General features: G+C 43.1%; 1 protein-coding gene across 1 annotated transcript in view; it reads right to left on the reverse strand.

The window, feature by feature from the left end:
• Positions 1 to 14,292, reverse strand: part of SMAD9 (SMAD family member 9) — a 63,972-nt gene extending 49,680 nt beyond the window's left edge. The window contains exon 1 of the mRNA XM_079903372.1: positions 13,582 to 14,292. The gene's annotated coding sequence lies outside the window, so the exon portion shown is untranslated. The remainder of the gene's footprint in view (positions 1 to 13,581) is intronic.
• Between the last annotated feature and the right edge of the window lie 8,686 nt (positions 14,293 to 22,978).

Raw genomic sequence — 22,978 nt, forward strand, 5'->3', positions numbered from 1 at the left:
GAGTACTGTTTTAAAAATAACATTTCCTTCTACATGAAGAAAAAAGGAAAATATGGAACAATCTCTAGAGAGATTATTTTTATTTTATTTTTTTTAACATCTTTATTGGAGTATAATTGCTTTACAATGATGTGTTAGTTTCTGCTTCACAACAAAATTAATCAGTTATATATATACATATGTTCCCATATCTCTTCCCGCTTGCGTCTCCCTCCCTCCAACCCTCCCTATCCGACCCCTCCAGGCGGTCACAAAGCACCAAGCTGATCTCCCTGTGCTATGCGGCTGCTTTCCACTAGCTATCTGCCTTACGTTTGGTAGTGTATATATGTCCATGCCTCTCTCTCGCTTTGTCACAGTTTACCCTTCCCCTTCCCCACATCCTCAAGTCCATTTCTAGAGAGATTATTTTTAAAAATGAGATCTACTTTCTATCTCAGAACCAACCAAGAGCAAGTCTATATACCACTAATTGATATTATTGAGCTTTATTTTCTTGGAATCACTTCTTCTCATACAAAACAAATAACTAAATTAAACAAACATCCACAGATTCATCAGCTGTGAGCATTTTGAAAGAAAGCGGAAATATAAATTCCTTTTCACGCACTATCACATACGATATTTAAAGTTGTGTTAAAACCTACTAATATTCCAGAATCTTTAGGACTTCAAATCTATTGGAAGGTCCACACAATTTGAAATTCATTCTTCCATAAAATTGACTTTATAATCCTTCCTGGAATATAATAGAATCTATATATAGGACTATAATAGGACTATAATAGAATCTACTGCATGGGAATATTATTGGGTTAAACAACCTTACCTTATACTACACAACTACGTACAAGAATATTTAAAGTTAATTTTTAAATATATTTTTTATCATCAGTCCTGGATTTGGGTATACTGTGGCCCAGAGGAAGTGACATATGATCACTTGATTCTCATCTGATAAAGGCTCACAGACAGGGCTTCCCTGGTGGCGCAGTGGTTGAGAGCCCACCTGCCAATTCAGGGGACGAGGGTTCGTGGCCCGGTCTGGGAAGATCCCACATGCCGCGGAGCGGCTGGGCCCGTGAGCCATGGACGCTGAGCCTGTGCGTCCGGAGCCTGTGCTCCGCAACGGGGGAGGCCACAACAGTAAGAGGCCCGCGTACCGCAAAAAAAAAAAAAAAAAACCTCACAGGTATGTCAAAACCTTCATAATGCATAAAGCACACACTCAATCTCACTTTAAAACAGAACTCCTCCAACAGCAGATTGGTTTCTTTTTATATTAATACTGAATTTCACATAAAATAAAGGCCCTAACTACAAGTGATATATTATGCCTAAACCAAGACATGGCTTACTAGGCAGCCTTGTGTTCATAATATGAAGTGCTAAAGTAAGCTGATATCATTGGAACTTATTCTTAATAAGCCTGTGAGAAGTCTTAATCTATGTTCACTTAAATCCCTGAGACACAGTTCTCTTGGCATTCATATAGTTTGATTTTTCAGCTAGAATGTCAATGTTGGTTAGACATCATTTATTAAATTTCTGATTCAGAATTATTCTGGAATTAGAATTATTGGAGATTTAGAAATATTTCTTAAAATAGAGAGACAAGAAACATTTTTTTTTTTTTTGCGGTACGCGGGCCTCTCACTGTTGTGGCCCCTCCCGTTGCGGAGCAACAGGCTCCGGACGCGCAGGCTCAGTGGCCATGGCTCACGGGCCCAGCCGCTCCACGGCATGTGGGATCCTCCCGGACCGGGGCACGAACCCGTGTCCCCTGCATCGGCAGGCGGACTCTCAACCACTGCGCTACCAGGGAAGCCCCACGTTTTTGTTTTAAAGGTTGACAGAGGGAATGTAAAGAACACACCTAATCGTGTGGGTCACTTTAAGGTAGACTTAGAATGCTACATATTTTTTCCATGTAGTATTCTGAATATTAAGAGCAAGATTAAACATTGTGTAAGAGTAAGCAATTCATAACACTTATAAGAGAATGTCAACACTACCTTGGGAAGATTACGGCATAAGCTTCTAGCATTCCAATCTATATCCTTTACACTGTCAGCAAATGCTTGGAAATACTGTATACCACCCCACAAGTGTGATATTTTATTATTCAAGTTTGGAAGGGTCCACAGTTTAACTACTGATTCCATGAACAAGAGACTACATAATGTAATGGATTAAAAACACAGGAACTGGAGGAAGAAGACTGGAGTCTGAATGTTAGCTCCACTGCTAATTAACTGAGACCTTCAAATTAAACACTTCAATCCTGTTTTCTGCTCTGTAAAACTGAAACAATAATCATTACCTTTCATACTGAGAGGATGTGTACAAAAACAATTTGAAAACTGTAAACTATGTAAGGACACTCTTTTTTTATTATTAACAGTTATACTTCTGCTGATTCCTTATGCATACCTCACTGTGCAAATAAAATGTATCCCCCCCAAAAAAGGGGAAAAAAAGAAAGAAAAACAATCTAAGAATGGATCAGAGGCAAAGAAAGAGAAAAAAGGGAGGGGAGGATAAATGTTCACATCAAAGGAAAAAAACAGTGTCTCAACTATCTCAACATATCAGCATTTCATTAGGAATTAAAAATATGGCATGTTTTTCTTCCTAATCAGCTTCAACTGCTACTATTCACCCAGTAGAGCTGATGGATAGAAATTTCTGAGCCCAGGGACTTCCCTGCAGCCCAGTGATGAATTCTCCCTGCTCCCACTGAGGAGCCCAGGTTCGATCCCTGGTCAGGGAAGTAAGATCCTGGGTGCTGCACCGTGCGACCAAATAAATAAATAAATAAAGTTCCATGCTACACCTATTTTACAAAAAAGAAATTCCTAAGCCCATAATATACTTTCTATGTAAATCCAGAATTCCAGGATCAGACAGAAAGAGAGGGAAGGTGAGAAGATAGATGGACCTTGACAGAGATGGAATGAAAACCGCGTAAAATTTGACTATCCAGCAATTGCCTCTGTACAATTGCTGATAATTGAGAACAAGCAACAAACAAAAAAGAGTTCTACCTGCCAGAACAACTGTGTTATCAAGCCTGTACAAAAAAGATCACACAGGATCTATTTGCAACTATTTTCGACTCAGTTTAAACAACAAGCATGTTTCTAGGATTCCCAAGCTTACAGCAAATCAGAGCAGCAAACAGACAGGGAAGAGGAGGTGCTACTAGCAGGTAGGACAGCAAAGTGAAATCAAAACTGGCAGCCTGATGCCAAGGAAGGGGACCAAAACAAACAAGCAAACAAACAAGTAGAAATCAAAAAAAAAAAAAATCTATTAAGAATCAGTCACCAAATCTCCGAAAGCCCAAGAGTTTGAGGTCACTGCATCTGGTAACTACCATGCCCTCCTCTGAGCTCCAGAGCTGCTTATGTGCAGTTTCCAAAGGGGGCTGCTCAGGATCCTGGAGACTGGAGGGAGCCTCGGGCACAGCAACAAGGGACGGTGGGGGGAGACGGACACCAGGGGAGGGGGGCCCAGGACTCTGTCTCCCTGTGGATACCACCGTCCACCAGAGCAGCCCTGCTTCACTCGGCTTTACTTCCTGAGGCTTCCTCGATGAAAGGGTCTGCTGGTTAAAACGATTTTTAAATTATTTGACTACTACTAACTCCAGAATCCTTCAAAGCAGTATATCCAAATGTAGAAATGGGATCTATTCCAGGCGTTGGGGAGAGGGAGTGATGAAGAGGCAGAACACAGAGGACTTTTTTTTTTTTTTTTGAGGTACGTGGGCCTCTCACTGCTGTGGCCTCTCCCGTTGTGGAGCACAGGCTCCGGACGCGCAGGCTCAGCGGCCATGGCTCACGGGCCCAGCCACTCGGCGGCACGAGGGATCCTCCCGGACCGGGCACGAACCCGCGTCCCCTGCATCGGCAGGTGGACTCTCAACCACTGTGCCACCAGGGAAGCCCAGAACACAGAGGATTTTTAGGGCAGTGAAACCATTCAGCAGGAGAATACAGTGGTGGAGACAGGTCATTATAACCTTGTCCAAACCCACAGGACGCACAACACTAAGAGTGAACCCTACTGTAAAATTTGGTCTTGGGGTGACAGTGTAAGCCCAACGCTCTGGTGCAGGCTCTCAGTAGCAGGGAAGGCTGTGCACGTGTGGGGTCAGAAGGTATACGGGAAATCTCTTGTACTTTTCACTCAATTTTGCTGTGAACCTAAAACTACTCTAAAAAATAAAGTTTACTAATTTAAAAGAAGAGAAAGAAATAGATCCTGTTATGCCTCTTAAAGCACCGTTTTTTCTCCCTGTGCTCCCCTCGTGCTGGTAGCACCACCCTCTAACCACTAGTCCAAGCTAGAAACCAGGAGCTACGCCTGACCCAGAACAATCCCACGGAAATTCTATTCCTTCCTCTCCCTCCATCCCATACCCCACAGGTCACCGAATCCTGCGATGGGCCCTGCCACACACTTCTTAGCCATGTCCCACCCTGGACGTCCTCAGTGAGTCTGGATCACTCCAGGCAGCTGTCTTCAACTGTGCCTCCCCCCTCAGCAGCCCACCCCCCAGAAAGCACCCTCCCTGTTGGGTCCTCACGTGATGTCATTCCGAGTCCTGAGTGACACCTGGCTGTGAGTCGGCAGCCAAATGGACAGTATCTATTTCCAGGGGTGGGGATTAAACGTGCTTTGTTTGTGCTTTAAAATATTTGTATCCAAATTTCTACTCTGGGTATGTATTTGCGTATTTTATATAAAAAACAACAGTAAATATCATTGCGGGGTGGGGTATGATTTGATGCTTTTGGCGTTCAATTTCAAACCAGGCTCTTCACAACCTGGCCTCCCCAACTACATTCTCAGCCTCACTAGTTCTCGCCCCCTTTGCCCTTGACTCCCTCCCCTCTGCCCAGGAGGTCTGTGTGCAGCCACCTCCTGCCCTTCCTTCAGGACCAAGCTGGAAGGCGGCTTCCTGGAAACCTTCCCTGCGGCCCCAGATAGCAGCATGAATCGGCCTCCCCAGCTCCTCTGGGCTTCCCCAGCCCCTGGCACAGACCTTCACGGTAGCACCATCACTCCTGACTCCTTGTATTTGTTACTTGTTTTCCCCAGAGATGTCAAGCTCCTTCTAAAGGGCACAGGCTGTGCCACGGGGTGGTCAGTACAGCCTAACACCAGGTCTGGACTACAACAAATGTTGCATGAATAAACGTAAAATCCAGTTTTATCAGTAACATGAACTATTTTATTATCAAGCCCTATGTAATCAGTCTAACTGCTGACCTGAAACCCATTACTTTGCTGACGTGATACGATAAATTCTTCTGAAGGGCAGAATTACATAATGTGCTCCCTCCTTCCTGTGCATGTAACAGTCTATCTACTGAAGGTGATGTTACAGAGAACACCAACCTGTACTTGAATACCTGCAAAGTGTTCAATGGCTGTGAAGAAAATTTTAAATGTTTTTAAAAATGATGTGGGCAATTTAAAACGTTTTATTGATGTGCATGTATTGTGGGAGGTTGAGTTTCCTGGCCACAGGCTGCCTGAAGGATGAGATTAAAAACCGATAGAGGAGAATCACTAATGAGCTGTGTAATGCATTGCTGTTCGGGTAAGCGCAGATTTTTACTGGCCAAAGGCATTCATGCTGTATCAACCATCTCACCAGCTTCGCTGGATCTGAATGTGGGCATTCAGATGCCCTGTGTCACTTCAACTGGTCTTCACCTTCCTTCAAACACCCCTTGATTATGTGATTTGCCTGTTCAAATCCTTTAGTGTTTCTTTTTTGACCACAGGTCAAAATGGAATCGCTCTCCTGTGCCTACAGATTAAAATCCAAATGGCTTCTCCTTCCTTCCTCCTTACCCTATGAAACACCAACCTATCTTAGGGGAAGAGAAAAGGACATGGTTGAAGGAAGAACTAAATTTATCAAGTAGCAATGATGAACCAGACATGGTGCTAGGCACTGGGTATTTCAAGATAAAATACAGTCCCTTTCCTGTAAAATATTACAGTCTACAGGAGGAAACAGAAATCTAAACACATTATTACCAGACAGGTGACAGGTGCATTATTGTAACTGTTATTAAAAGGGCTGGGGGGCTTCCCTGGTGGCGCAGTAGTTGAGAGTCCGCCTGCCAATGGAGGGGACGTGGGTTCGTGCCCTGGTCCGGGAAGATCCCACATGATGTAGAGCAGCTGGGCCCGTGAGCCATGGCTGCTGAGCCTGCGCGTCCGGAGCCTGTGCTCCGCAACGGGAGAGGCCACAACAGTGGGAGGCCCGCATACAGCAAAAAAAAAAAAAAAAAAAAACAAACAAAAAGGGCTGGGGAAGGTTTCCTGTAGGAGGGGCCATGCAAACTCCCTCAGCCAGTAGAGGGTAACTGGGAAAATCAGAGCGGTAAAAGTCCAGAGATGCCCTCAGCATCCTTAAATTCTCACAGGGACTTACTACCAGAATCTCTATTCCCATTATGCCTTCTATTTCACCTCTAGTTAGAGTCCTGAACCCCATATAATACCGTCCTAATTAACCTTGTCAAGAGTGACTCAAAATTCACACACAGCTAAAATGGAATTCTAACCAGGAAAAATTAGAGAAATCCAAATAGGTCAATTTTTTGTATAAAAAAACTTAACTATTGGATAAACAATTTGGTATCTGCTTTCCTGACCTCTCTCTCTCTCTCTAATTAGGCTGAGAAATCTTGGATACTGGGATTTTATTTTGTTATGCTACTTTATGTGGTTACCTTTTATTTAAATAAATTTTATTTATTTATTTATTTTTGGCTGCTTTGAGTCTTCGTTGCTGTGCCCGGGCTTTCTCTAGTTACGGCGAGCGGGGGCTACTCTTCGTTTTGCATTACATGGGCTTCTCATTGCAGTGGCTTCTCTTGTTGCGGAGCATGGGCTCTTGGCGCGCGGGCTTCAGTAGTTGTGGCACGTGGGCTCAGTAGTTGTGGCTCGCGGGCTCTAGAGTGCAGGCTTCAGTAGCTGTGGCGCATGGGCTTAGCTGCTCCACGGCATGTGGGATCTTCCTGGACCAGGGCTCGAACCTGTGTCCCCTGCATTGGCAGGCGGATTCTTAACCACTGCGCCACCAGGGAAGCCCATGGTTACCTTTTTATATGGTCCAGACGGCCTGGTTTGGGGCCTCACAGGCAGTGTAGGTACAAAAGGCACAGAGTAAATAATGTTGAATGAATGACCAAGTGTATCAGTCCCACTTTCTAGAGCAACTACTACATCCACAAAATCACATTTTATGACCCCAAAACATAATCAATACAGTATTTTTTTAAACTTTTTAAAATGAATATTTGCAATCAATTTACATCAATGATGACACAAAGAAGGTGTCACCCTCTGAAATAACACCCAGATACCAACTTGCCATTGTTTGCAAACATCCAACTCCTAACGACTGCTTTGTGTAAACACATAATAACTAATAAATCCTAAGGGAAGCATTTATGTACACAAGGGTTTGTCTCTGACAAACATCTGATCCAACTTCTGCTCCTAAAAATGAAATCCTACTACCCCTAGGAAATCAGGCAAGAAGGATATAAAGGCATCAACAAGTGAAAGAAAAGCACTTGGGACCTAAAATCTTTTTAGTTTATAACATTTTCTCATTTTTCACATTCATTGGCTTCTAATAATCACTCATATCATTAATAATAATCACTCATGTCATTAATCCCTGGTGGTCCCACTTTATGAACAAGTGTGCATTTCAGTGTGGTCATAGGGAAAGTGGAATTCATTTCCTCGCAGAAACAATGTTGCAAGTGCTGATAAATTCCCTGGCCAGCCCACCAAGACCCTCTCCACTCCTAGTATAGGTAGCCTCTAATACTGCTAAAACCAGCCCAAATAGGTGACGTCCACCTTCGGCACCTGCCGACCTGCTTTCTGCCGCACCCTCTGCCCGAGCTCAGGTACCTCCAATCCTCACAACTGTCCTAATGCACCAACTCTGAAATGACCTACTCTTTCTTCTTTCTCCTCCTACCAAATTCCAATTCTCTCATGTGTGATTCTTAGTAAAGAAGAAAAGCAAGATGAACGAACAGATTTATAATCAAGTGCGAATAATAGGAGATATCAAATATTCTACCAAGAGATGGAGAACCCTGATGGAATCTGTCATTTTTTTCTGAATTATTTTCTGAAATGTGTTACCACCAAGTCAATTAAATTACATACAAGTACTCAGAAAGCAACTCACAGCACTTTAGATGAACTCTACCACCCATCAAACTCTCCTTAAAAAAAAAATCTGCACATCTGCTTCCAAAGCCCCTAAGTGCTCGGGACAAAATCCTTCAAAGGCTTTTATAAATTGCCTCAACTACCTATTTCACAATGAACCGCATTTTGTAAAAACAAACTGACTCACACACACATTAACTAAAGCAAATCTACATTTGATCAGCTTCTAAGCAGTTTAACAGATTAAAAAAGAAAAATATTAGGCCACATGGAAGAAGATACCCCATGGGTTAAGAAGGGTTTGTGAGGGCACGTGGCCCCCTCTATCTGGGGATGTGCTCCCGGAATCGGCCAGGTGAAACTGCTGCTCCCTCACAGAATGTTCACACCTCCACCACTTCCAAACCCTAAGTTGTTTCAGAACGAATACCCAAGGCCATCAACACATCTGGGTGGCCCTCAGGGAACATATGAACTCTGCAGGTTATCTGTCCAGTGGCTAGAAAACTGGATGGCCACCCCTGATAATCCCAGTGTTTGTAAACAAAGACAGCTTTGCACTACCGTAGCCCTAAACCCATTTCATGATTGAGGAATACACGTTTCCTACGTACAGTCCCTCAAAGTTAAATGTGAAAAAGGGGAAGGGAAGTGGTCAGATATGAAATATTAAATTTCCCTAAGGGAAAATTCATATATAAAAATAATCCCCACCAGTGATATCAGATAATCAGGAGAGACGCAGAGAGAGAGAGAAAGAGAGGGACTTTGATATTTAGTATTTCCCCCGAAAAAGAAAATCAAAACTGTCCTTTTGGAAAAATCAGAACTTTGCAGGACTCCTTTACACTGACTTCATGGGTTAAATTTTCATCTTTGAATTAAATACGGTGTAGGGGATGAAAGGGGAGAACCAACATTTCATCAGTGTTTAGGACTTCTGAAGTGCTACAGCTTTGTACACACACATTTATAATTTGTCTCTATTTATGCATTTTCATTTTAAGTTTTGCATTTAAATTTTATGTCATAGTCTCTCTGGTTCTTAAAAAACTGGTTTGAGTTGATTAGATTTCCCAACTAAAACTGTATAATGGACTATGTTATATAGGCATGATATTTATATACAAATTATATTTTTTACATTATATTAACTCTATTCACTCTGAACCACTGAACAGAATACGATGCACCTTACCATGGGAGTTAGTATGGTTTGGTAATGTAATCAACAAGGCACAGAAGGGAGATTCAGCTCTCTGACAAGACTGATAACAAGATTCTTTATACATCCCATCTGACCAGAGCAGAAGCTCATCTCAGCAGCAGTCGGCTTTTTCTTTTGTGAGCACAGTTTGAAACATGTACACTAAAAACAGTATCAATTTTTCTGTGGCTATTGCTGGGGGAAAGGGGGTCAGCATATCGTGTTAGCAATTTTCTGTGGAATCGAATTAGAGTTTCATTGTGGTAGCCATATCACATTAAAAATCTGGTCTTTTTTTTTTTTTTTTGCTAAATGGTTTCCATTGTGTATTTAGTGAATCTGATATGGAAAATTGCTAATGCAATAAGAGTATCATATAAGCTTTCCTGACTGTAATGCTCAGCCACAATATTCAGGAGAAAGAGGCTCAGCTGGGCTGGGGTGAGGGCTTATTCTCCACAGCCTCTTAACATGTCCTCAGCTCAAGTTCAACGCTGGCTTCTTGAAAGATGGACCGTTAAGACCTATCGTTTAGGGGAAACTCCTTTGCAGGTTTTATTCCAGACGAGACCATGGGTTCAGTGAAAGATGTGTCAATTAATTAATATTTATTGACTGAGCACTAGGCAGGGCACTGTGGTGGGCAAGAAGGTAATGAAAACGATAGACAAAAACACAGTCCGTTCCTTCACAGATCTTGAAAGGATTGTCTGAGGAGAAGAAACAAATTAGTATATGAGTAATTCAATAGTAGACAAGATGGGCATGAGTGCAAAATGTCAAGAGCCACAGGTGCTCAAAGGAGGACACACCTGAGACCAGGGGCATCAGAGGAGGACACACCTGGACAGGGTCATTAAAGATGAGGAAGATGCTGATAGGTCTGTGGATTTGGTGAGAGGTCGGGAAGCAGGGGAAGGCATTCTAGGCCTTAGCATGAGGAAACGTGCAGAGGAGAGGAAAGCCAGGGTATGCAGGGAAAATCACAATTCTTTATTTTAATTGCAGCATAAAATATGGAAGGGGTGGGAAGATAAGCCTGGAAACGTGGTCTAGGGTCAGCTCAAGGCTGATGCAAAAAGAGAGTAGTGGGTGGTGTTCAGAATGGTTTGGGGTAGGTAGTGTCAGGCCGAGGTCCACTGGCACGAAGAACATCCAACTTCCACGGGTCTGATGGCTTCTAACGCTAACAAACATCTTAAAATCTTAACTTTAGTTAGCTCACGTTTCTTAAGAGACATCATTTATCGGAATATTTATTTGAAAATGTTAGTTTATGGCCAAGGGATATTTGTTTATTTTTTGTTATGCCCCTACTCATGACATGAACATTTACTAGGTTAACAGAAAAGAAAATATTCTACGGTGCTCATACTGTTATAACTACTTACAAATTTACTGTTTGCTTTTTCTTTTTCCCCCTTTAGAATAACTTTTCAACTCACTGGCAACAGTAACCAAGGAAATATAAACCCAACAGCCTAGAATTACAACTATTTGAAGAGATTCATGCTTTCAATGTACTGCTACATTTACTGTTTTATTCTGGACTATTCCCTGTTTCTGAATTCCTCATTAAATGTTAGAAGTGATGAGCAGAAAATCTGCACTAAGCTTCATTAGAACTTTAAAATTCAAGGTAGTATGTTTTGCGAATTAAAAAAACAAACTTGTTCATTTTCATAACTTTTAGCTTGCCTTGTATCAGAGTATATTTTGTGGACAAGTATTATTTCCAACATATTAAAGCCAAACATGATGAAATTGCTGTTTTATTTATTGCAGAGGGAATGTCAGATATAAACTAGTCAGTTGTCTAAGTGCTATAGTGACCACTTATTAAACACCAACTCTCCAAATGTGGCAAAGGAAATTGAACTCTCATTAAAAAGAATTAAACTATTTGTAAAATTGAAATTGAATATTTTAATCTTTATGAAATAATTTCTTGACAGATTTTTTTTTCTCCTCCAACTGACCACATGATTAGAAAGGATAAACAAATTTACCAGTTGTTTATTACTTCCAGAATCCTTAGCAATGTTTCATTAACAACAAAAACCCCTCCTAATTCTCATTCCATGGTCTTGGGCAATCAGAGATATAGTAGTTGACGTCTGTGAATATTTTCTGATTACTCATTAACTGGGGATATATAAGAAAAGGAAAAAGATTTTAAAAGGAGAAAAGTCAAATAGCTCATGCTGACTTTATAAGATTGATGACAAAGATGTGAGAAGGGCAAAGTACTTTGAGGTTTAACCTAAGATTTGTTTATGTCTTTGATTTTTAGCAAACACTGTAGTGATAAAAATGAGTTTGCTCAGATCAAGAATACGTTGGCATTCTCTTAAACATAGCTTGAAACCACAGAGTTCAAGCAAAAAACAGCTTTGGCAAAGATAGCCAGTGAAGCATAAAAACGGGAGTTGGTTGTGTCAGAATAGATTAACAAGCTGAAGGCTGTCTGCTAAAGACAGCAGTCTTGCCATCAATGAAGGCGACCATTGCCACTAAAAGTTATTTTTCTGATATATTATTTGAAGCTTCTATCATAATATATTTTAAATGCTCCTTATTTATAAATGATTACATCATTTTCTTATCTGCAGTATCCTTCTTGGATAACCACAAACTTGAGAGCGGTCCAAAATCCTGCTCATGGTTTCCTACAAATATAGGGATACTTACTTATTGAACTGTCTATTTAGAGTTAGGAGAATGTGTTTGGATTTTATTTTTACTTCCTTTTTAAATATAGATCACTATTTCTAAAATGTAAACATCCAATGGCATTCCCTGACACCGAGAGGAATCCCAAGGCAGAAGATATGCCTGTAGGATTAACATGTCACTCACCCAGAAGGATGCCCAAATGCTTGGCTCAATTATGGCCAAGGAGGTAGCATTATTAAATGCCTTATGACTTTACAGCTATTCTCTATTATTCCTGTTCAACAACGCTTCCAAAAGATTATCCGAGAAATCTGGCAAGCCACTGAAACGGTACTTGTAAATTGGATCCATTAAAAGCAATCCACAGTGTCCTGTGGGTGTGTATCCGACTGTGAATTACTGGGCAAAGGATTTACGTGCAATTTTATTCCCAAAGTCGATTTACATCATTTGTACGTTATTTCTCACGCGTACCAGTTCCAGCCCAGAAACAAGTCAACGGAGTATTTCTAAACTATCATTTCAAATTTCCACTGTCAAGAGTGGGAGGAGGAAGGCATAGTAACGGGAAGACTTGTCAGCGATTAGCCATCCATAAAAATGTGTCCCGTCCCCCCGCCGCCGCCCCACGCTCGCTGCTCCTTCCGATCACAATGCTGGCGTCAGTAAGTCTCCTGTATCTGTTCCCCACCTCGCCCCCCTCCCCTCCGCGGAGAGTTGGCACCGAACAGCAGGCGAAGGAAAAGACAAACACCCCAGCTCCCAACACAATCCAAGCGCTAGCGCAGAGACACTTGAACAACATTCCTAACTTTTCTTTTTTTCTTTTTGCTCACTTCGCGTGTCTCAAAGGTAAGCAGAGTAAAAAAAACCCTACGAGATACAAGGCCTGGGAGGCCAGCGGAGTCACATATACTACCCCGCACCCCGATTTCTCCACTGTCCTCCCCCTCCGGCCACAGCAAACAGTTACTCAGCGGCAAATCGGGGTCTCCACGGCGCCTGTCCTCGGTGCTCGGCCCCTCGCGGTACCCAGCCTGGGGGCTGACGGCGAGCGCCCATCCCTGCCCCCCGCCGCGGGCCAAGCATCCTCTGACAGGTCCCAGGTGCCGGCGGCTCCCGCGGCCGCAGCAGAGAGGAAGGCGCGCGGCCGTCTCCCCGGAGCTGCCCCCTCCGGCCTCTCGCCCACCCCGACCCACCCCAAACAGGCCCCACCAAGAAATACAGGGATGGAGAGTACAAAGAGCCAAGCCACACACCAAAGAGCCTCCAAGACTTCCCTGTGGAAGAAAAACTTCGCCGCACCCGCGTCCACACACGCACACGCCCAGCGCGCGCCGGGGAGGGCAGCTCTTACCTGTTCCCCGCGGTGCCGCTCATCCCTACCCCCCACCCCCACTCAGGTCCGGCCGCGTCCCCTCCCCCGCGGTGGGTGCCCCGGCCGCCCGCTCCAAAAGCCGCGCACTCACCGCCTGGCTGAACGCGTCCAGCGCCGGCAGGGCCTGGCGGCGGCGGCGGCGGCGGCGGCGGCGGGGACCGAGACAGCGGCTGCAGCGGCGGCGGCAGCGGCGGCCCCAGTCGGCGTCAGTCAGACTGGAGCCGCGAAGCCTCATCGCCCGTATTAGTGCGCCGACCTGGAAAGCCGCCAGAAGCCCTGCTCGCAGGCCCGCCCCCGCCCGCCGCCTGCCGCCCGCCGCCCGCCGCCCGCCGCCCGCCTCTCGCCGCTAGCCGCCCGCCGCCGCCGCCGAGCGCCCGGGCCGCTCCGGGAGCCCACGAGGAGGGGGAGTGCGGCGCGGCCCGCAGCCACGTGCGCGAAAACCCGCGGCGGGGGCGCCTCGTGGAGGCCCGCGCGAGGGGGCTCCCAGCCCCGGGCTGCGTCTGCGTCCTCCCGCGAGACCCTGGACTCCACTCGGTCCACGATCAAGCTCCCTCGGCGGCGAGACTCCCGCCAGCGCGGGACAGCTAGCGTCTCTTCCCCGCTACGCTGAGACTTCCTGCCTCCACCTGGAGCCCAAGGCCGGAGGGCCGTTACCAGAACTAGAGATACGGGACCAACAAATCGGTTTGGACTCCCCCCCACGCCCCCGAGTGACTCTTTCTGACGTGTCTCTGGCCCCTGAGGGTTGCTGTTATTTGCTGTTTGTTTCTTACTTGCTTTGCAGAGGAAAGGGGATCATTACTCCCACCGACAGCGCCAGAGTAGCTGGTTTGCCCTGGCATAAGCAGAAGAAAAGCTACTCTGAGTGGTGAGTGGTGGTTAAAACAAGCCATATAATTTTGTGGGCTGTCATTTCCTTACCCGTATTTATTTGCTTAACAGCCTAGCATATATAATATATACTCTTGTCTAATCTAATAAAGGTACAACCTTATGGGCCGTGAACAACGTTAATGGACAGCCTTCCTTGCTCATGGCCTGGCTCCCCCCCTGGATAGCCTGCCTTTGGAGGTCACTGTGGACTCCTCCAACTAGCTCAGAATTTGTTTAGGAAATGCCACCAACATACTGATGGCCTCTGATTCCCCATCAGCCAGCAGCTCTTCATAGAAAAGGCACTTACTGTAGAGATGAAAGTAGAAGAAAGCCGCACGGGACAGTATTCAGCTTGCTCTTGTGTGTAGAAAAATGAGTCCTCCAGAAGGTCCTGATACCCCTGAAATGCAGAGCCGTGAATTTAACTGCTTTTTCTCCTTCTCAAAGCACTGAGGTTTCTTCCTGTAGCAGATGCCATGTTTGCATTATCATAGTGTTGTCAGTTGAGCAGTGACCTTGTGTAAAACAGCATTTGTGGTAGAATTTAAATCATCTTTCTACACCTGGCCCATTTTCCTCTGCTCCAGGCTGGGTGTTAAGTTGGAGATTGTTCTGGGTGTGAAACTCCAGGAAACCTTTGGACTGCTAAGAACTACAGGTTGCACTTCCTGGGCACTTTATTGCAGGTAAACTAATGAGGTCACACAATTGATAATATGTGGCTTTCTTTTTATTAATGTTATTAAGAAAAGAAATGGCCCAGCCACTATCTGTTTCCTTTGCTTACGTGCATTAGACAATGCAGAGGACACAACGCAGAGCAAGAAATTATAACCTCTGCAGTACTGGCTTGTGCTTCTGCCACAGTCTTTTTAAGTTCACAGAATTCTCTGGGCTCTTGGCAGGACTTGGATTTGCAGATTCTTTGTGTGTAGTCTTCTTTTTCTGTACATTTCTCATTTACATACCATGAAATTTTGGCATCGAGAAGTTAGCCTGTCACTTATACAATGCCTATCACTTATCCCTCAAACCTAGTATAGCAGGTTAATCCTTTATACCCAGGAACAGTAAGATATGAATTCCAAGGAGAAAATACCCACTCTGGGAAGGAAGGCTCAGAGCTGACACTCCATTTTTCAGAAGCTGAATATCCTTGGAATAGGAAATCCAGACTCTTTGCTTTAGTTTTCCCTCTTGATTTCTTGATGGGCTGCAGTTTTATTGCTTGTTAGAACTTCCACCAAAAAAGTACATAATGGGAATTATGTGAGAGCTGAGACTCAGTCACGGGTTGTGATTTGGTAGAAACACCAGTAAAATTTTGGTTTAAGACCTGAAAACCATGGCAAAACGAAGCTGAATTTTCTGAATTACAAGAACTTGGCTGAACATGGGCTCCTGCAGCCCATAAAGAGGTGGTAGGAAGGGCAGCCTCCTTACCCATGAGAAGGTTGGTTCTTTTCACTTGTCATGTGCCCAACATAGGACAAGGTTGTGAGAAAGTCTACAGTAATCCATCGATGCAAAGATCCTGCTTTGTACATCTGCTGTACCTTATGTTTGATCCAGCATTATAATGGTTCCACTCAGAGCCATTGGAGTTGCTGCCTGTACACCTCTCCCACTTCCAGTCTCCTTCCTACATTTCATCTGTAGCTCTCCACTTTTCCTGCCTCCCCCTTGAATCTTCCTTCAAGAGCCATCTTAACTCCATAACCATCATTGAACACTTTCCTGAGTACCAGGTGCCTGGACTAACCATATGGACACAGAACAGAGGCCCTCAGTAAACTCAGTCTCACTAGAGAGACCCACATGCCGATGATTGTCATACAACTTCATGTGTCGCTTAGGGCCACGGACACGGAAGGTGTCAGGGAGGTCTCCACAGAGGTGAAATTCAGCTACACCTTGAGAAATGAGTATGAATGCCTACCAGCCAGATAGCCAAAGAACCACACGGTGCGCCCGCCCACCTCGGTGGATGCAGCCCAGTGGGTGCTGGCTTTGAGTCAGAGTGCAGCCTGGATTTCATCCAGCCACCTTGGCCAGAGACTTGGATGCAGACACAACTTGCACGATCATAATGACAGCCGAGAATGCCTAGAATGTGCCGAATTCCATGAGGTTTTGAGTATGAAAACCTCAGTTTTTCTAGAGAATTGTCAAACTATTTGATTTCAGTGCTGTTCCAACATTCTTAGAGGTCAACAATGACATTTCAATAATTCAGTGAGTTTTCTTGATCCTCATTTTTAAAAAGTTTTGAGATACAGCTTTATTATTCTAATTGAATTTATGTTAATATTGGAATTCATTCAAATTGGTGCTTGGTAGCATGCTATTTAGGGACTAGGTGAGACTGACTTTCTTTTTTTAATTGTATTTATTTTTGGCTGCGTTGGGTCTTCGTTGCTGCGCTCGGGCTTTCTCTAGTTGTAGTGAGCGGGGGCTTCTCTCGTTGCGGAGCACAGGCTCAAGGTGCGCGGGCTTCAGTAGTTGTGGCGCACGGGCATAGTTGCTCCGCGGCATGTGCGATCTTCCCGGACCAGGGATGGAACCTGTGTCCCCTGCATTGGCAGGCAGATTCTTAACCACTGCGCCACCAGGGAAGTCCCTGACGTTTTTTTTTTATCATCTTAATCATTTTAAAGTGTCCAGTTCAGAAGTGTTAAGTATATTTACATTGTTATACAGCAGATGTCTACAACTTTTTCACTTTAGAAAACTGAAATTCCATATCCATTAAAAAGTAATTCCCCCGCCTCCTTCTCCACAGCTCTTGGTAACCACTTTTCTACTTTCTGTTTCTAGGATCTTGACTCTTTTAAATTTATTTATTTACTTATTTTTGGGCTGAGTTGGGTCTTCGTTTCTGCGCGAGGGCTTTCTCTAGTTGTGGCAAGCGGGGGCCACTCCTCATCACGGTGCGTGGGCCTCTCACTATCACGGCCTCTCTTGTTGCGGAGCACAGGCTCCGGACGCGCAGGCTCAGTAGTTGTGGCTCACCGGCCCAGTTGCTCCGCGGCATGTGGGATCTTCCCAGACCAGGGCTTGAGCCCATGTCCCCTGCATCAGCAGGCAGATTCTCAACCACTGCGCCACCAGGGAAGCCCCGGATTTTGACTCTTTTAGAAACTTCATATGCATGGTATCATACTGTGCTTCTCTTTCTGGGACTGGCTTATTTCACGTTGCATAACGTCCTCTAGGTTTGTCTATGTTGTAGCATATGGCAGGATTTCCCTCTTTATTAAGGCTTCATAATTTGCCATTGTATGTATAGGCCACATTTTTTTTTTAATCCATTCATCAGTCAGTGGACCTTTGGTTTGCTTTTACCTCTTGGTTTTTGTGAATAATGCTATAGTGAACATGAGTGTGCAACTATCTTTTTGAGATCCTGCTTTGAATTCTTTTGGATATATACCCAACAGTGGGACTGATAGATCACATGGCAGTACTATTTTCAAGTTTGTAAAGAACCTCAGTATTGTTTTCCATATGGCTGCATTATTTTACATTCTCACCAGAATGTTAAGTGCACAAGGGTTCCAATTTCTCTGCATCCTCACCAACCCTTGTTACTTTCTGTTCTTTTGATAGTGTCCATCCTAATGGGTGTGAGTTGACATCTCATTGTGGTTTTGGTTTGCATTGCTCTTACTATTAGTGATGTTGAACATCTTTTCATATGCTTGTTGGCCATTTGTGTATCTTCTTTGGAGCATTTTTTATTCAAGTCCTTTGCCCATTTAAAAAATCTGATTATTTGGTTTTGTTGTTGAGTTGTAGGAGCTCCTTATATATTATGGATATTAACCCCTTATCAGATATGTGATTTGCAAGTATTTTCTCCCATTCTGTATGTTGCCTTTATACTCTGTTGATTGTTTCCTTTGATGCCCAGAAGTTTTAAAGTTTGATGTAATCCCATTTGTCTGTTTTTACATTTGTTGCCTATACTTCTGCTGTCATGTTTGATCCTCATTCTTTGATGCCTCTACTACTTTTAAGAAACCCACAAAGTTTTTTAACAAATTAAATGAATAAATGAATGAATATTGACTTCCCTGGTGGCGCAGTGGTTAAGAATCTGCCTGCGAAGGCAGGGGACACAGGTTCGAGCCCTGGTCTGGGAAGATCCCACATGCTGCGGAGCAACGAAGCCTGAGTGCCAAAACTACGGAGCCTGCACTCTAGAGCCCGCGAGCCATGACTACTGAGCCCGCGTGCCTAGATCCTGTGCTCCACGACAAGAGAAGCCACTGCAGTGAGAAGCCCACACACCACAATGAAGAGTGGCCCCCTTCACCATGACTAGAGAAAGCCTGTGCGCAGCAACAAAGACCCAACACAGTCAAAAATAAATAAATAAATATAAATGAATGAATGAAACACATAAAAGGAAAAGAGAAGAAAACATTCTACTTAATTAAATGGCAGGAGTTATTCAACCATTGTTAACTCCCAATTCACATTTCCCTTGGGCTCCTTGTATTGGGCTTTTCCTTCCCCTCCTTGTCTCATTAACACCTACTTACAAATCTCAGCTCAAGTGTCACATCTTAGAGAAGCCTTCTTGGGCATCTTTGATATGGTTAGACCCTCTGATTTATTATCTTGTAGGACCATGTATTTCTCATTCATAACCAACACCATTGTTCCAAATTGACTTATATTTAATTACTTGATTACCGTCTGTCTCCTTTAATCATCTGTAATATCTAAAAGAATGGGGAGTGTGTCTGATTTTGTTCTTGTTTATTCCCAACACCTAAAAAGTGCCTGGCATATAGTAAGTGCTCATCAAATACTTGTTAAATGTATGGAGGTGTATTAGGAATAGAGGAAGAGAATAGAGTAACGGATCCTGGGCTTGGATTCGTACCAGGCTTTTGGTGTGCCAAGGGCTTAGCAGTGCAGGAGAAAGCAACGCCTGCCTCTGGTCTTCTTTTTGAAAAACTAGATATATATGTGTGTGTGTGTGTGTGTGTGTGTGTGTGGTGTGAGTGTGTGTGTGTGTGTGTGTGTGTGTGTGTGTGTGTGTGTGTTCTGAAGCGGGGTGATTCATAGTCATTTTGGGGACGCGCTAGACACGTTAAAGGACCTGGAGAGTCGTATGGTCCACAAAACTTACCTTAACAGTAAGTGTAAGTTTAAGGTTTATTCTTATTTTCATGTGGGATTTAATTATTTGATGGTATATGTAACACAAACCCTAACCCAGTTATAATGACTTTTTAAAATTTTATCCACTTATTTCAATATAATTTTTGTGGGTTGTAGGGGGTACTTGACTTTGTGGTATCTGATCCCCACAGGACTGAATGGGTTCCCATTCCTTTTGAATAGCAGAAATTAGTTTTTAAGATGAAGATAAGTTTAATTTTGATATGGGAACTTTGCAATACATTCTGGGATAAAAGGCAACATCCTAAGGTATCACAGAATTATGGTTGAGCTTTACTACTAAGAATGGGTGTCTTAGTTCAGGTATCTGCAACAAGATACCATAGACTGGGTGTCTTAACCAACAGAAATTTATTTCTCACAGTTCTAGAAGCTGGAAGTCCAAGATCCCTGCCTACTAGCTGCCTGGCAGGAAGATGCAAATTTCTCCCTGGTATTTGTTAGCGATCAATATGTTGACTTTTTGCCATTCTCTGTGGCATTATTTTATAAGGGCTTAAAAAACTATACTCTTTCATCTACACATTGCTCTTTAATTTATAGATGACTTCTGAAAGAATGAATTCTAGGAGAAATTAAAGAAATATTCAGAACACTTTAAATGAGAATAAAAGAACATCTCTAAAAGCATTTTCTGTACAAATAAAATGTTTCATGTTCATACAGAATCTTAAGATTCATAAAGAGTCTTCATGATGTGCTTGTATCATATCACATATTGTTTCATGAGCCGTAGATCTGCTTTAAGGCCTCTATTGAAAATAGTTAAGCATAGAAGAAAGCCAATCCATTACTTTTTTTTTTTTTAAACATCTTTATTGGAGTATACTTGCTTTACAATGGTGTGTTACAATGGTGTGTTACACCATTACAATGGTGTGTTAGTTTAATCCATTACTTTCTGCTCTCCTATTTAAGAGAGAAGTTTGGGTGGAGAAATAGTCTTTTAGAATAGTTACCTTTAGAATAAGGTAGGTTGTAAACCAATAAAAGATAATATTCTGCATTTACCAAATATAAAATATTCTCCCTGATATGAGCATATGTGTTATCTTACATTTTCACAAAATTCTTGTTTTTAAAGCTTAGGCTTGTATATTTCCTTTCATTCAGCAGCTCATGTGTTATCTCTGTATTACTGTTTTATAGATAAGAAAACTGAGATGCACGCAGCTTTCATCACTGGAAAAAAGTCTCCTGACTCACCCAAACAGTATCCTTCCACATCAGTTGCCTATTCAGAGGGAAGAATGATGTCCAAGAAACCACATTTTTAATGAAATTTAAACTTTTTTAAAAAATATTTTTTAGGGCTTTTCTGGTGGCACCGTGGTTGAGAGTCTGCCTGTCGATACAGGGGACACGTGTTCGTGCCCCGGTCTGGGAAGATCCCACATGCCGCAGAGCGGCTGGGCCCGTGAACCATGGCCGCTGAGCCTGTGCGTCCGGAGCCTGTGCTCCGCAACGGGAGAGGCCACACACACACACACACACACACACACACACACACACTCTCTATATATATTTTATTTTTTGACTGCGCCGCACAGCATGCAGGATCTTCTATCAGGGATTGAACCCGTGCCCCACAACAGTAAGAGGCCCGTGTAACACACACACACACACACACACACACACACACACACACACACACACACACACACACACACACACACACTATATATATATATTTTATTTTTTGACTGCGCCGCACAGCATGCAGGATCTTCTCCTACCAGGGATTGAACCCGTGCCCCCTGCAGTGGAAGCACAGAGTCTTAACCACTGGACCACCAGGGAAGTCTGAAATTTAAATTTCTAACATATATTTCCTATAAGAAATATAAATAAGGTTCTACCTAGGGGCAGGACAGGAATAAAGATGCAGACATAGAGAATGGATTTGAGGACACGGCGAGGGGGAAGGGTAAGCTGGGACGAAGTGAGAGAGTGGCATGGATATATATACATTACCAAATGTAAAATAGCTAGCTAGTGGGAAGCAGCCGCATAGCACAGGGAGATCAGCTCGGTGCTTTGTGACCACCTAGAGGGGTGGGATAGGGAGGGTGGGAGGGAGACGCAAGAGGGAGGGGATATGGGGGTATATGTATACGTATAGCTGATTCACTTTGTTATACAGCAGAAACTAACACACCACTGTAACGCAATTATACTCCAATAGAGATGTTAAAAAATTTTAAGAAAAAAGAAAAGAAATATAAATAAGGTTCTATTCTTGTTGGAAGTGTTTTTTTCTGAAATGATTATTTTTGAAAAGTGTGATAAAATTGCAGCTAAAACTCAGCTGTCATGCACTGATTAATCATCAGAAATGGTGAGTGTAAAAAAAAAAAAAAAGAAATGGTGAGTGTACAGGTATTCGAAAAATTCAAAAAACTATGAGACTTGACTAAACTGAGGATTTAAAATTTTAAAATCTCAATTTATTTCTCTTTAAATAATTGGCCTGTGGAAAGAGAAAAGTAATCATAGTTGGAAACATTAATGCGTCAAACTCTTACCCCACCTACTTTAGTATGAGAATCTGTCACCTTCTGAATAGGGCTTGCTTTTGGCAGATTCTGCTAATACTTCTTTTATCTTAAAAAAAGACAGATTGGGCACTAGTTGCATACTTAGCTTATTGATTCTCCAACTGTGGGTCACAGCTCCCCAACTGCGATGTCAGAAGATTGCCTAGGGGATGCAAGGCCTGTTACCTCTGTTTTTGCCCCTTTTCCCTCCCTCATTTGTGATAAATTGTCTTATATATTCCACTACATATATTTAGAACCACATCAGACTGCTTTAGTATTTGCTTCCACCATCAAACATAATATAAAACTCTTGAAGATAAAGTCTTTTGTATTTGTCAATATTCTGCTTACCATGTATTTTCTTCCTTCCTAACGTTCCAAGTTTCCTTTTGATGTTTTCTTTCTGTTTAGAGAATTTTGTTTAGCCATCATTTTAGGGTAGGTCTGTGGGTGTCCAGTTCTCTAAACTTTCCTTCATCTGAGGTTGTCTTTATTTCCCCTTCATACTTGAAGATTTGTTTTTTGCTGAGTATGAGATTCTGTGTTGACAGTTTCTTACTTTTAGTATTTAAAAAATATTGTGCCACATCCTTCTGACTGGCATAGTTTCTGATGGTAAATTCAGTCATTCTGATTGTTTCCCCACTATAGGTAAGGTGTCAGTTTTTTTTTTTTTTTTTTGTGGCTTTCAAGATTTTTTCTGTCTTTAGTTTTCAGAAGTTTAATTGTGACGTGTCTTGGTATGGGTTTCTTTGGGTTTATCCTATACGGAATCTGATTCTGTAGATTTATGCCTCTTGCCAAGTTTGAGGAGTTTTCAGCCAGTATTTCTTCAAGGATGTTTTCCACCCTTCCAGGGACTCTGATGATACTGTT

The sequence above is a fragment of the Stenella coeruleoalba genome, assembly GCF_951394435.1.
Source record: "Stenella coeruleoalba genome assembly, chromosome: 18".
Taxonomy (NCBI): Eukaryota; Metazoa; Chordata; class Mammalia; order Artiodactyla; family Delphinidae; genus Stenella; species Stenella coeruleoalba.